This window comes from Schistocerca americana, chromosome 4 (genome assembly GCF_021461395.2).
Source record: "Schistocerca americana isolate TAMUIC-IGC-003095 chromosome 4, iqSchAmer2.1, whole genome shotgun sequence".
Classification (NCBI taxonomy): Eukaryota; Metazoa; Arthropoda; class Insecta; order Orthoptera; family Acrididae; genus Schistocerca; species Schistocerca americana.
In genome coordinates this window covers 387904616-387916892 of record NC_060122.1, presented here as the reverse complement: position 1 = coordinate 387916892, position 12277 = coordinate 387904616, and positions in this window count along the sequence as shown.

Here is a 12277-nt window from a genome sequence, read left to right as displayed (position 1 = left end):
CTGCATTATAGATGTTTGTTCCAGTTGGATCCTAATTTCGACCAAATGCACGTCCTGCCTATTCAACACCTCTGTTGACTCTCCCTAATTTCTTTTGTGTCTTAGATTAGATTAGATTAGATTTACTTTCATTCCAATTGATCCGTAGTGAGGAGGTCCTCCAGGATGTGGAACATGTCAGAAAAACAACAATACATGACAAATATTTAAACTAAAACAAATAAGCTAATGTACCATTCCACAGGTCCCAAGTGGAATGATCGTCATTTTTTAATGAACACTAAGAGTCATTTTACAAATACTATTGCACTGAATTTAAAATAAAAAAGTTTTATATTTATTTATAAGGTAAGAAACATGTAATACAACTACTGTAATACTTATTTACAATGAACACATTACTACACTGAAATGGTGCAGAAGTTAGATTATACTTACACACACACACACACACACACACACACACACACACACACACACACACACACACACACAAATTTTCAGTGAACACATTACTGCACTGAAATTGTGCAGAAGTTATGTTGTACTTATATACAAATCAGTTGGTTTTCCTCAGAAATTCATCAATGGAGTAGAAGGAGTTGGCCACCAATAAATCCTTTAGGCTTCTCTTAAACTGAATTTCATTGGTTGTTAAGCTTTTTATGGCTGCTGGCAAGTTATTGAAAATGTGTGTTCCTGAATAATGCACACCTTTTTGTACAAGACTAAGTGACTTTAAATCCTTGTGAAGATTATTCTTATTCCTAGTATTGATTCCATGAATTGAGCTGTTGGTTTGAAAAAGTGATATATTTTTAATGACAAATTTCATTAAGGAATAAATATATTGGGAAGCTGTAGTTAGTATCCCTAGTTCCCTAAACAGGCTTCTGCAGGATGTTCTTGAGTTCACACCACATATAATTCTTACTGCACGTTTTTGTGCCCGGAAAACTTTAGCTTGGCTTCATGAATTACCCCAGAAAATAATCCCATATGACATTATGGAATGAAAGTAAGCATAGTATGCCAGCTTTTTCATTTTTATATCCCCTATGTCTGACAAAATTCGCATTGCAAACAGAGATTTGTTAAGACGCTTCAGCAGTTCTGTGGTGTGCTCCTCCCAGTTGAATTTATTATCAAGCTGTAATCCCAAGAATTTAACACCGTCCACTTCTTCTATCTTCTTGTCATCATATGTTAGACATATACTCTTGGGACACCCCTTACAAGTTCTGAACTGCATGTAGTGTGTTTTTTCAAAGTTTAGTGACAAAGAATTGGCTAGGAACCAGTGATTAATGTCTACAAATATTTTATTGGCTGATCTTTCTAAGACTACACATGATTTGCTATTTATTGCAATGTTTGTATCATCAGCAAACAAAACAAACTTGGCATCTGGTAATGTTACTGATGAAAGGTCATTGATATACACAAGAAAAAGTAAGGGCCCCAAAATGGAACCTTGTGGGACCCCACATGTAATTAGTTCCCAGTTGGATGATGCCTGATAGCTTGATACATGTCTCTTTCCTAATAACACCCTTTGTTTCCTGCCAGAGATATAAGATTTGAACCATTTTGCAGCATTTCCTGTTACACTATAATATTCTAGTTTACTTAAAAGGATATTGTGATTTACACAGTCAAATGCCTTTGACAGATCACAAAATATACCAGTTGCCTGCAATTTTTTGTCTAATGAATTAAGTACATTTTCACTGTAAGTGTAGATAGCCTTCTCAATATCAGAACCTTTTAGAAATCCAAACTGTGACTTTGACAGTATGTTATTTGAGATAAGATGGTTATAAAGACGACTGTACATTACTTTTTCGAAAATTTTTGAGAATGCTGGCAACAGTGAAATTGGACGGAAATTTGATGCTATTTCTTTATCTCCCTTCTTAAACAGTGGCTTAACTTCAGCATATTTCAGCTATTCGGGAAATATTCCACTGATAAACGACTGGTTACACAGATAGCTTAATATGTTACTTAGCTCAGAATCACATTCTTTAATTAACTTTGTTGATATTTCATCATACCCACTAGATGTTTTTGATTTTAAAGATTTTATGATGGACATTATTTCTGTTGGGGTAGTGAGGGTCAAATTCATATTATGGAAGTTACTTGAAATGTCTGGTCTAAGGTAATCCATAGCAGCATCTACCGAACCTGGCAACCCCATCTTTTCAGTAACAGTTATAAAATGTTTGTTAAAAAGTTCTGCAACACTATACACATCTGTCACCAATGCATCATTTACTCTTAATGCTATTTGTTCCTCTTCATGTCTGGTTCTACCGGTCTCCTCCTTCACTATATCCCATATTGTCTTTATTTTGTTATCTGATATGACTATCTTTTCCTTGTAATATATTTGCTTTGACATCCGTATTACAGTCTTTAATATTTTGCAGTATTTCTTATAATGTGCTATAGCATCAACATTGGAAATGTTTCGGATTGACAGATACAGTTTTCTTTTTGTTTTACAAGATACCCCTATTCCTCGAGTAATCCATGGCTTCTTTGTAGACTTTGCTCTAACCTTGGTAAGTTTTGGGGGAAAGCAGTGTTCAAATAAGGTAAGCACTTTATTAGCAAAAATGTTATATTTTTCATTCATGCCATGAGCACTGTAAACATCAGTCCAGTGAATGTCTCTGAGGAGTGTCCTAAAATAATCAATTTTTGACTTACTGATTACCCTCTTGAGCTCAGATTTAACAGATTTTATATCCTGTTCAGTATTAACATTTAACAGAAGGAACTGCATGTCATGGTCTGAGAGGCCATTGACTATTGGATTTGTAATATAATTTTGTTCATTTGACTTTTCTACAAAGATATTATCAATGGCTGTTTGTGAGCAAGTGGTTATCCTAGTGGGGAACTTTACTGTGGGAATTAAGTTGAATGATAGTGTTACTAACTCAAATAGGTTCTTATTGGGAGAGTCTTTAAGGAAATCTACATTGAAATCACCAGCAACCACTATTTCTTTGTTTTTGGTTGTTAAATGGGCCAGTACAGCTTCAAGGTGGTTTACAAACAGATTAAAGTTACCTGCAGGTGCTCGATATACACTTAATATTATGAAAGATTTTTTTGTGAAAATCTAATTCTGTTGCACATGCTTCCACATGCTGTTCTAGGCAAAATTTATGAATGTCTATGTTCTTAAATTTATGACAGTTCCTGATGAATGTGGCAACTCCTCCTTTCTCCATTTCTGATCTACAATAGTGAGATGCTAACCTAAACCCTGTAACACTTAAAAGTTCTATACCAGTGGTCACATGATGTTCAGAGAGGCAGATTATGTCAGCTGGGTTTGAAGACTCTAATTCATCTATGCAGATAGTTAATTCATTAATTTTATTTCTCAGTCCTCGAATATTTTGATGCAATAAAGATAGCTGACATTTCACATTGACTGACTTAAAATTGGATGGAGTTAAAATATCTGCTGACAGTTGAAAATTCTTAACCAATGGCTGTTTATGTTGATGTAATAAGCTGGAATTATGTTTTTTGATTTCTTTCTCAAACTGAAGGTTTGTCTCAGTTCTAACCTCTCTTAAAATTTGTTTTCTTTCTGTCCTCCCTACCCTAAAAAAGGGTCTTTTCTGAATCCTATAACCACTGGTATTTTACCACTCATGACAGTGCCTCCCCCCTTTAACTTTCCTGCTATTTCCCCAGCCAATTTACCCTTCCCCTTCCTGTTGAGGTGAAGGCCATGCCTAGTATAATCCCACCTACTGACAGAATCAACATGAACCACACCAATGTGTGACCCCGCACCCGACATGAGCAGCCGTTCCAGCTCCAAATTAACTCTCTTGACAGAAGAGTTCAAATGAGGTCGGTCATGGCGCCCAAGAACCGATACAAACTCAACACTGGTATGCCTCGATGCTGATGCAATCTTCGCCAGGTCACACTCTATGCTGTACCCAGGATCTCTGTCAATACTGTTACCTGCCCCACCCACTATAACCACGGTGTCTTCCTTAGTGAAATCTTTGCAAAGTGATCCTAAATCCTCTGTCACCTGCTCCAGACCAGCACTAGGTTTAAAAAAATTGGTGACCTGGTATTCTGATCCTAGTTCATCCTGCAAGAGTTGGCCAACACCTCTTCCATGGGAACTACCTAACAACAACACTTTCTTTCTCTTTACTGATTTCCCTACATTCTTACTTTTCAATTTTCTGCTGAAAGTTTGTTGTGCCCTGTCTACACCTGTAACTGCTTGAGGCTCACCAGCTTCTAACTGAAGCAACAGGTCAAATCTATTTTCCACATTCACCATAAAGCTGTCAGACAAAGTTCTAGGCCTGTTCCTCCTGTTGCCTGTTGCCACTTCCCACCTCTCTTTACCCTTCTCCCTCCTTAACCTGTCAAGATCTCCCCTGGCCTTGTCTAACTCAGCCTGAAGGGCAGCAATTTTCCCCTCCTGTTCCAGTATCTTCCTATCTCTACTACAAATCCTACAAAACCACTGATGAGTCTCATTTACTTCCCCTATTCCCACGCCACTACAGTCACCCACATGGAAAAAACTACAGCACCCATCACACCAAAGCCCCGACCTAACAATTCTACGGCAAGTCAAGCACTTTTCACTCATGATAAACGTAATAATTTATTAAGAATAAGTCAGTTAAATTACAGATAAACACGAAAATATGGTTACACAAATTTGGCCTATACGCAACTGTGTGTAAACAAAAACAAAAGTGCAAAGTTTCTGAAACAACAAGTTAAACTTTACGCTACTTTCCGGAAATGCTAGTTAAATAATGAAGAGGTACGCTAAGTTAAATTGCTGGAGAGAGCAAGGAACAACTAAACGAAATTCTATAGATTTGCTGCAGCAGAACGTAAACAGAAAATACGACTGTACGGTCTTTTCGCGTTTTCTGCTATATTACGTAATGAGAAATGAAACCTTTAATGGTACACTTAAACGGCACACTAATACACTTATTTACCACGTAATCAGTACTAATCTATGTGTTTTATAATCTAAAATAACTTATCTTTACGAGAACACCAAACCTCGCGCTAGTCGCTTGGCTGCAGGGCTGCCAACCCTGCTTCACTCTGCTTACTTAACTTCTCTTTTGTTTCTCGTTTCAGCTCTTTTGTTTCTCGTCTCATTTGTATCTCGGCTCATTTTTTGCCATAAAACTCGAGTAATACATCAATTTTATCCTTCTCTCCAGGTGGTTCTGACTATGACGTGCTGAGATAGCTCAGTTGAGCCTATCCACGTACAGTGACATTTGATCTGGTGCTGCCTTCTCCCTCGAAAATTCTATCAGTCACGATCACACATACATTTTGCATCATTACCACGCTCTCATTCACGTCTTCATTGTTATAATTTCCCACAATTTACTCTCTATTTTCTAAACTAATAGCGCCCTCTCACCGTATCTGTATGCTGTTCAGAACATGTTTGCTCTCACTACGCTATACCAAGTGATCCTTTCTAACTCCCTTTTTCCTCCGCTCCGATTCCTCATCCTTATTCATTGGCAGTTTAACACAAGAAAGCAATTTTGTCCTCACAAGCCCAACCAACAGACGACGTATCAGCACTGTATCACAAATAAATCTACACTAAAGCCCTTCCAAAATTTTATTGATTGGCGACTCCATGGAGTGTTCTGTGCACCACGACCAGATAATGGATATAATTGGAAGGAGAAACAGCATTGGTCGTATTACTGTTTCTCCTTCCAATTATAGCCCTTCCAAAAGTTTTCCATGCTGGCAAACTACACTGTAATGACAACACGACAAGGAAAACATAAGACACAATATAAGCAAAATGTGCTGAAAGAAATAAACATAGGTTTAATTAAGTGCTTTCGCAATTTATTTTAGCTATCGAAGACATTACTTTGAACTGACTTCTTGTCATTGAAATCCCACAGTAGCTAGATCAATGACAGTTTATTCATTTTGTATACGACATTGGTTCAAATGGCTCTGAGCACTATGGGACTTAACTTCTGAGGTCATCAGTCCCCTAGAGCTTAGAACTACTTAAACCTAACTAACCTAAGGACATCACACACATCCATGTCCGAGGTAGGATTCGAACCTGCGACTGTAGCGGTCGCGCGGTTCCAGACTGTAGCGCCTAGAACCGCTCCGCCACAACGGCTGGCTGTACAACATTCCCTGTCATTATTAGAGAACTTGAAACAAGCGAATACTAGACAGTATTGCTACCAGCTGAAAAATGCTCCTGTTAGAGGGCAAAAATGGCGAATGTGTTCCTGTATTAAAGACACAGAAAGGAAGGGAACCAGATGTCTCAGCCCTCATTGTGCCTTCCTCATCAAAAATTTTGGCATGCAAAGATATTTGCACTCTTAGCACACAACATTCTAAATCCTTTTACCCAGTGCCTTAGTGAAGACTTCATACTCAGCATACTCACATACTCAGTATACTCGCTGCCACTGTCTACATATGTGTCACTCCAACTGTCTCCTTTTTCTCTCATTGGCACTTCCTCCTGTCTGCCTCTCCCAATGTCACTGTCTTCATCCCTCCCTTACCATCATTTCCATCTCTGTCACTTTCACTGTCTCTATGTTGCAGTGCCATTGTCTTTGTCCTGTTCTTTTTCTCTCCCATTGTCACTGTCTTATTTTTTCTCGCTTACAGTCTGCTGTCTCTCTCTTGAACCACCAGTGCCTCCTCACCACACATATCCATGCAGATAGTTTTCTCGGGGTTTTGACCACTCGATCAAGAAACTTTAATGCATGGGTGTATAGGATGGGGGAAATTGGCCAAATTTATTCGTATTTAAGTGGTATGATCTGGCGAGTTTTAGGCCCTCTCCCTCCCCCCCCCCCCCCCCTCCCCCAGCTTATGTATGGGCTCCGTTCATCTCTCTCATTTACATTGTCTCTTCTCTCTTTCCTTTTCCTCAGACCTCTACTATCTCCATCCATGTCTCTTCCTTTTTACTGCCACTGTGTCTTACTGGCCATCAGTATCTCCACTCTCTTTGGCTCCCACTGCTATTGTCTTCATTCATCTTTTTCTGTCTCACTGCCACTTTCTGTCAACCATTGTCACTGCCTCCTCTCCCCCCCTCTCTCTCTCCCTCTGTCTCTCTCTCTCTCTCTCTCTCTCTCTCTCTCTCTTTCTCTCTCTCTCTCGCTCTCTCCCTCCCTCACTCCCTTCCTCTGTCTCTCTCTTTCTCTCCCTCCCTTCCTCCCTCTTCTCCCTCCCTCCTTCACCATCACTTTCTCCAATCTCTTTCTCTCCCACTGGCACTTTCTCCTCTCTCTTTCTCTCCCTTTGGCACTCTCTGCTACTGTCGTTTGGCACAAAAAAGCACAAATACATTTGCATGCCAAAACTTTTGGTGAAGAAGGCAGAATGAGGATTCAGGCAGCTGGTTTTCTGTCAGAGTCTTCCAAAGACTAGCACATTCGCCTTTTTTAGTGCTCCAACATGAGCATTTTTCAGCTGATTCCCATCTTTTCTCTGTTACAGCGGGGTGTGCTGCCTATGTAAAACAAATACTGTAGTTCAGTAAAATTTTGACAGTTTATTTACGTACTTTGACACATTTACATACTTTGACATGTATAAACAACAAATAAGTACTCACAATATAAGCTTAACAAAAAATTGTTTGCCATCCAATACCAGTTCACTTTACACTACTTTATAAAAAGATACTCAACATTTTTAGGCTGCAGTATACCAAAAATGGTGGGATACGAAATGCGATTTACGAAGAATTTCGTATGACAAATTTCTGTAAGGTCCTTACATCTACATCCTTACTTCGCAAGCCACCTGACGGTGTGTGGCGTCCATATGCCGCCAGATGCGCCATCGGATGATTCCTATGTCAAGACAGCCTGTATAGACGTGAAATGCCCATCATAGAGAGAGAGCGAAAAAGTGTCGACTAAAGCATAATTTGGTGATCTCAGAACCGTTACGATGACCCCAGACCCTTGCCACGTTTTCACTACATCAGTTAAAACTGCGTTTACGCCTCAGACAGGATATTACACGGGCAGTGCACAAGTAGGGTAACTTTGAATCTCTGAATATCGATAACGGATACTGATATCGAAAAAAAGTTTCACGTTTCCCCAAGAAAAGAATCTTATGAATATATGGTAAAAATTTCGACAATGTGCCGCAAGAATAAATTATAGAATTGGGCACCCCCACAACTGCTACTTATGGAACCCAAATATAATTGTTTTTCTCGGTTTTCTCAGGAACCACCCACGAACAAATGGTGCTTTTATAAGCCGCCTAAGGCCCATCCTAGACTACACCTAATGCAAAAGAACCAACTGATTTGTTCAATTAGCCTAGGCTAGAGAAAGTGTGTAATGTTTAAATTTTGACCCTGCACTGCAGGATAGCTACAGTGAGCCCGTTATTCCGATGGATATATGAACTGTCGCTAAGTGAAGGGCTATCCAGAACACTTAACTCCTTACCTCTGTGATCAATACAACAAGAATTATTAACCCCTTAATAACGGAATTTTCGCAAGCGACTTTTTGGAACACTATCGTGCACGGACCACCTTTTTATGCAAGACGACGTCTATTATCAGATAATGCATGGAAAATGAATCCAAAGCAATGTCGACTTCATTTTTTAAGAGGCTCACTTGAACTGATGAGCCTTTCGGTCGTTTTTATAATGTGTTTTGGCTGGAGTGACAGACAGATCGCTGCGCATGAACTCAGATGTGGAATTGAATTTATCATGCGACGGATCACATAATAAGAAAAGAAAGTCACTCTTAAATACATTCTTATATAATCATGAAGGATTAATAGTCTGATCCACTAAATTGATGAGAGAGAGAGACGAGAGAGAAGATCCTGCCCCATCGTTCTCCCCTGTTTCTCGATAATACAAAACGAGTTGCCCTTATTTGGACTTTTGCTATGTCCTCCGTCATTCCGTCAATCCTATCTGATTCCACAATGCACAGCAATACTCCGAAAGAGTGAGGACAAGCTGGACAAGCGTAGGTTAAGCAGTCTCTTTAGTAAGCCTGTAAGCCTGTTGCGATTTTCTATCTGTTCTGTAAAATAAAACGAAGTCTTTGGTTTGCTTTCCTGTTCGTAATTGTAATCCTTAAGTATTTAGTTGAATTTACAGCCTTTAGGTCTGTGTCATGTACTGCATAGCCGAAATTTAGCAGATTTCTTTTAATGGTAAGTGTAAGAACGATCTCAACAAGTTTGTCCCTCAAATGCGTAACTGCTTTTGGAGACGAAATAATTTTTCCAATCGTACCAGAAATCAGAAAAATGAAATGACATGCAAATACCTAAGCCTGATCAGTCACAGATGGGCCCTCTGATATCAGCCGAAATATCAAGACGTGTTGTTAAATCAGATTTGAAGAAACAATCGAAAACACCTAACACTTCTCCTCTCGTGCTAGCCTACACTGCAAGCTATTTTCATCAGAATCTACGACTCATAGTGACAAGATCTGTGTCCCCTGTGGCCTGCTGACGGCAACAACGCCATCAGTCATGGAGTGACGAGCTGAATCGCGAAATGTTAGACTAAAGCTCTCTTCAATTTTCTTTTCCACATCTCTCCAGACAAGTGTCTTTGCCTCTGTCCTGTGATCACGTGTCAATTTATGGAGACACGTGATACATTTTCCCTCTGTTTCATTGTTTCCCATAAAAAGTCCATGGAAATGTTACTCCATCAATGGGAAGACACGTTCTATGATTAACCAACGAACTTTTAAGAACGAGAGTCCAACACCCCGCTTAGCAAATAATTCTGTTGTCACCAAATGAGGTGCCTTCTCACGTAACGAAATTTTGAGAAGCTGCCCAAACTGTCACCTAGCAGACCTTCTTAAACTCAACCAGTGAACTGCCTTCTATGTTGCGAGAGAGAGAATCTGTTGTTCATGTGGACGGTTGTCTGGGTCACACCTCCCCCCTCCCCCCCCCCCTCCCCGAAACAGGAGAAAGAAAACTGCGACAATAATTGCTGCAGAACTTTCCCAAGTGAAAGCAGTGAAGTGATTATCTTTCAATCATGATGGCTTCCTCTATTTTTCTCGGAAAGACGGTCACCAAAGAAAAAAAAAGAACCATTGGGTTGTTCTTTGAGCACAGATACCTCTTAAAATGATTAATTTTGCATTGAAAAAATCAAACATTGGAAAATTCGGGGTGGATTAATGACAATATTATGAAAAGGACAGTTGCTATTCCCCATATAGCAGAGATGCTAAGTCGCGGATTGGTACAAGAAAAATATTGTCAAGCCAAAAAGGCCTTCATCAGAATTAGACAACATACACACACACTCACTCACTCACAAACGCACACATACAAACGCAACTCACACATACATGACCAAAGTCTCTAGCTGCCGAGGCCAGACTGCAGGCAGCAGCGCATCATGGGATATGCCGTCTGGGTGGTGGGTGTAAGGAGACTGGGGCAAGGAGAGGGGAAAATAACAGGGTAGGAGTGGTGGACAGTAAAGTGCTGCTTGTGGGAGCATACTGGGACAAGATGGGGAGTTTAGGAATGGACGGGGATATTGTGTAGGTTTGGTGAGTGGCAGAACACCATTGTGGGAGGGAAGGGAGGGATAGTGCATAGGACATTCCTCATTTCAGTGCACAACGGGAGGTAGTCGAAACCCTGGCAGAGGATATGATTCAGTTCCTCCAGCCCTGGGTGGTACGGTGTCTACATCTACATCTACATGATTACTCTGCTATTCACAATAAACTGCCTGGCAGATGGTTCAATGAACCACCTTCATGCTGTCTCTCCACCGTTCCACTCTCGAAAGGCGCGAAGGAAAAACGAGCACTTAATTTTTTCTGTGCGAGCCATGATTTCTCTTATTTTATCGTGATGGTCATTTCTCCCTATGTAGGTGGGTGCCAACAGAATGTTTTCCCAATCGGATGAGAAAACTGGTGCTTGAAATTTCATGAGAAGATCCCATGGCAACGAAAAACGCCTTTGTTTTAATGATTGCCACTCCAGTTCACGTATCATGTCTGTGGCACTATCTCCACTATTTCGCTATAATACAAAACGAGCCGCCCTTCTTTGTACTTTTTCGATGTCATCCGTCAGTCCCACCTGATGCGGCTCCCACACCACACAGCAACACTCCAGAATAGGGCGGACAAGCGTGATGTAAGCAGTCTCTTTAATAGACCTGTTGCACCTTCTAACTGTTCTGCCAATGAATCGCAGTCTTTGGTTTGCTCTACCCACAACATTATCTGTGTGATCGTTCCAATTTAGGTTATTTGTAATTGTAATCTCTAACTATTTAGTTGAACTTATAGCTTTCGATTTGCGAAACTTATCGCGTAATCGAAATTTAGTGTATCTCTTTTAGTACTCATATGAATAACTCCACACTTTTCTTTATTCAGGGTCAACTGCCACTTTTTGCACCATACAGATATCTAAATCATTTTTCAATTCGTTTTGGTCATGTGATGACTTTACAAGACGGTAAATGACAGCATCATCTGCAAACAATCTAAGACGGCTACTAAGAATGTCTCCTATATAGTTAATATAGATCAGGAACAATAGAGGGCCTTTAACACTTCCTGTGGAACGCCGTATATTGCCTCTGTTTTACTCGATAACTTTCCGTCTATTACTACGCACTGTGACCTTTCCGACAGGAAATCATGAATCCAGTCGTACAACTGAGGCGATAATCAATAGTCACGCAGTTTGGTTAGAAAACGCTTGTGAGGAACGGTGTCGAAGCCTTCTGGAAATATGAAAGTATGGAATCAATTTGACATCCCCTGTCGATAGCACTCATTAATTCATGAGTATAAAGAGCCAGTTGTGTTTCGCAAAAACGATATTTCCTGAATCCGTGCTGACTACGTGTCAATAAATCGTTTTCTTCGAGGTACTTCCTAATGTACGAATACAGTGTATGTTCCGAAACCCTACTGCAAATCGACGTTAATGATATGGACCTGTAATTCAACGGATTACTCCTACATGTGTTTTTGGGTATTGGTGTGACTTGAGCAATTTTCCAGTCTTTAGGTACGGATCTTTCTGAGAGCGAGGGGTTGTATATAATTGCTAAATATGGAGTTATTGTATCAGCTTACTCTGAGAGGAACCTGACTGGTATACAATCTGGATCAGAAGCGATTAAAGCTGCTTTGCAACACGGAGGATATCTACTTCTA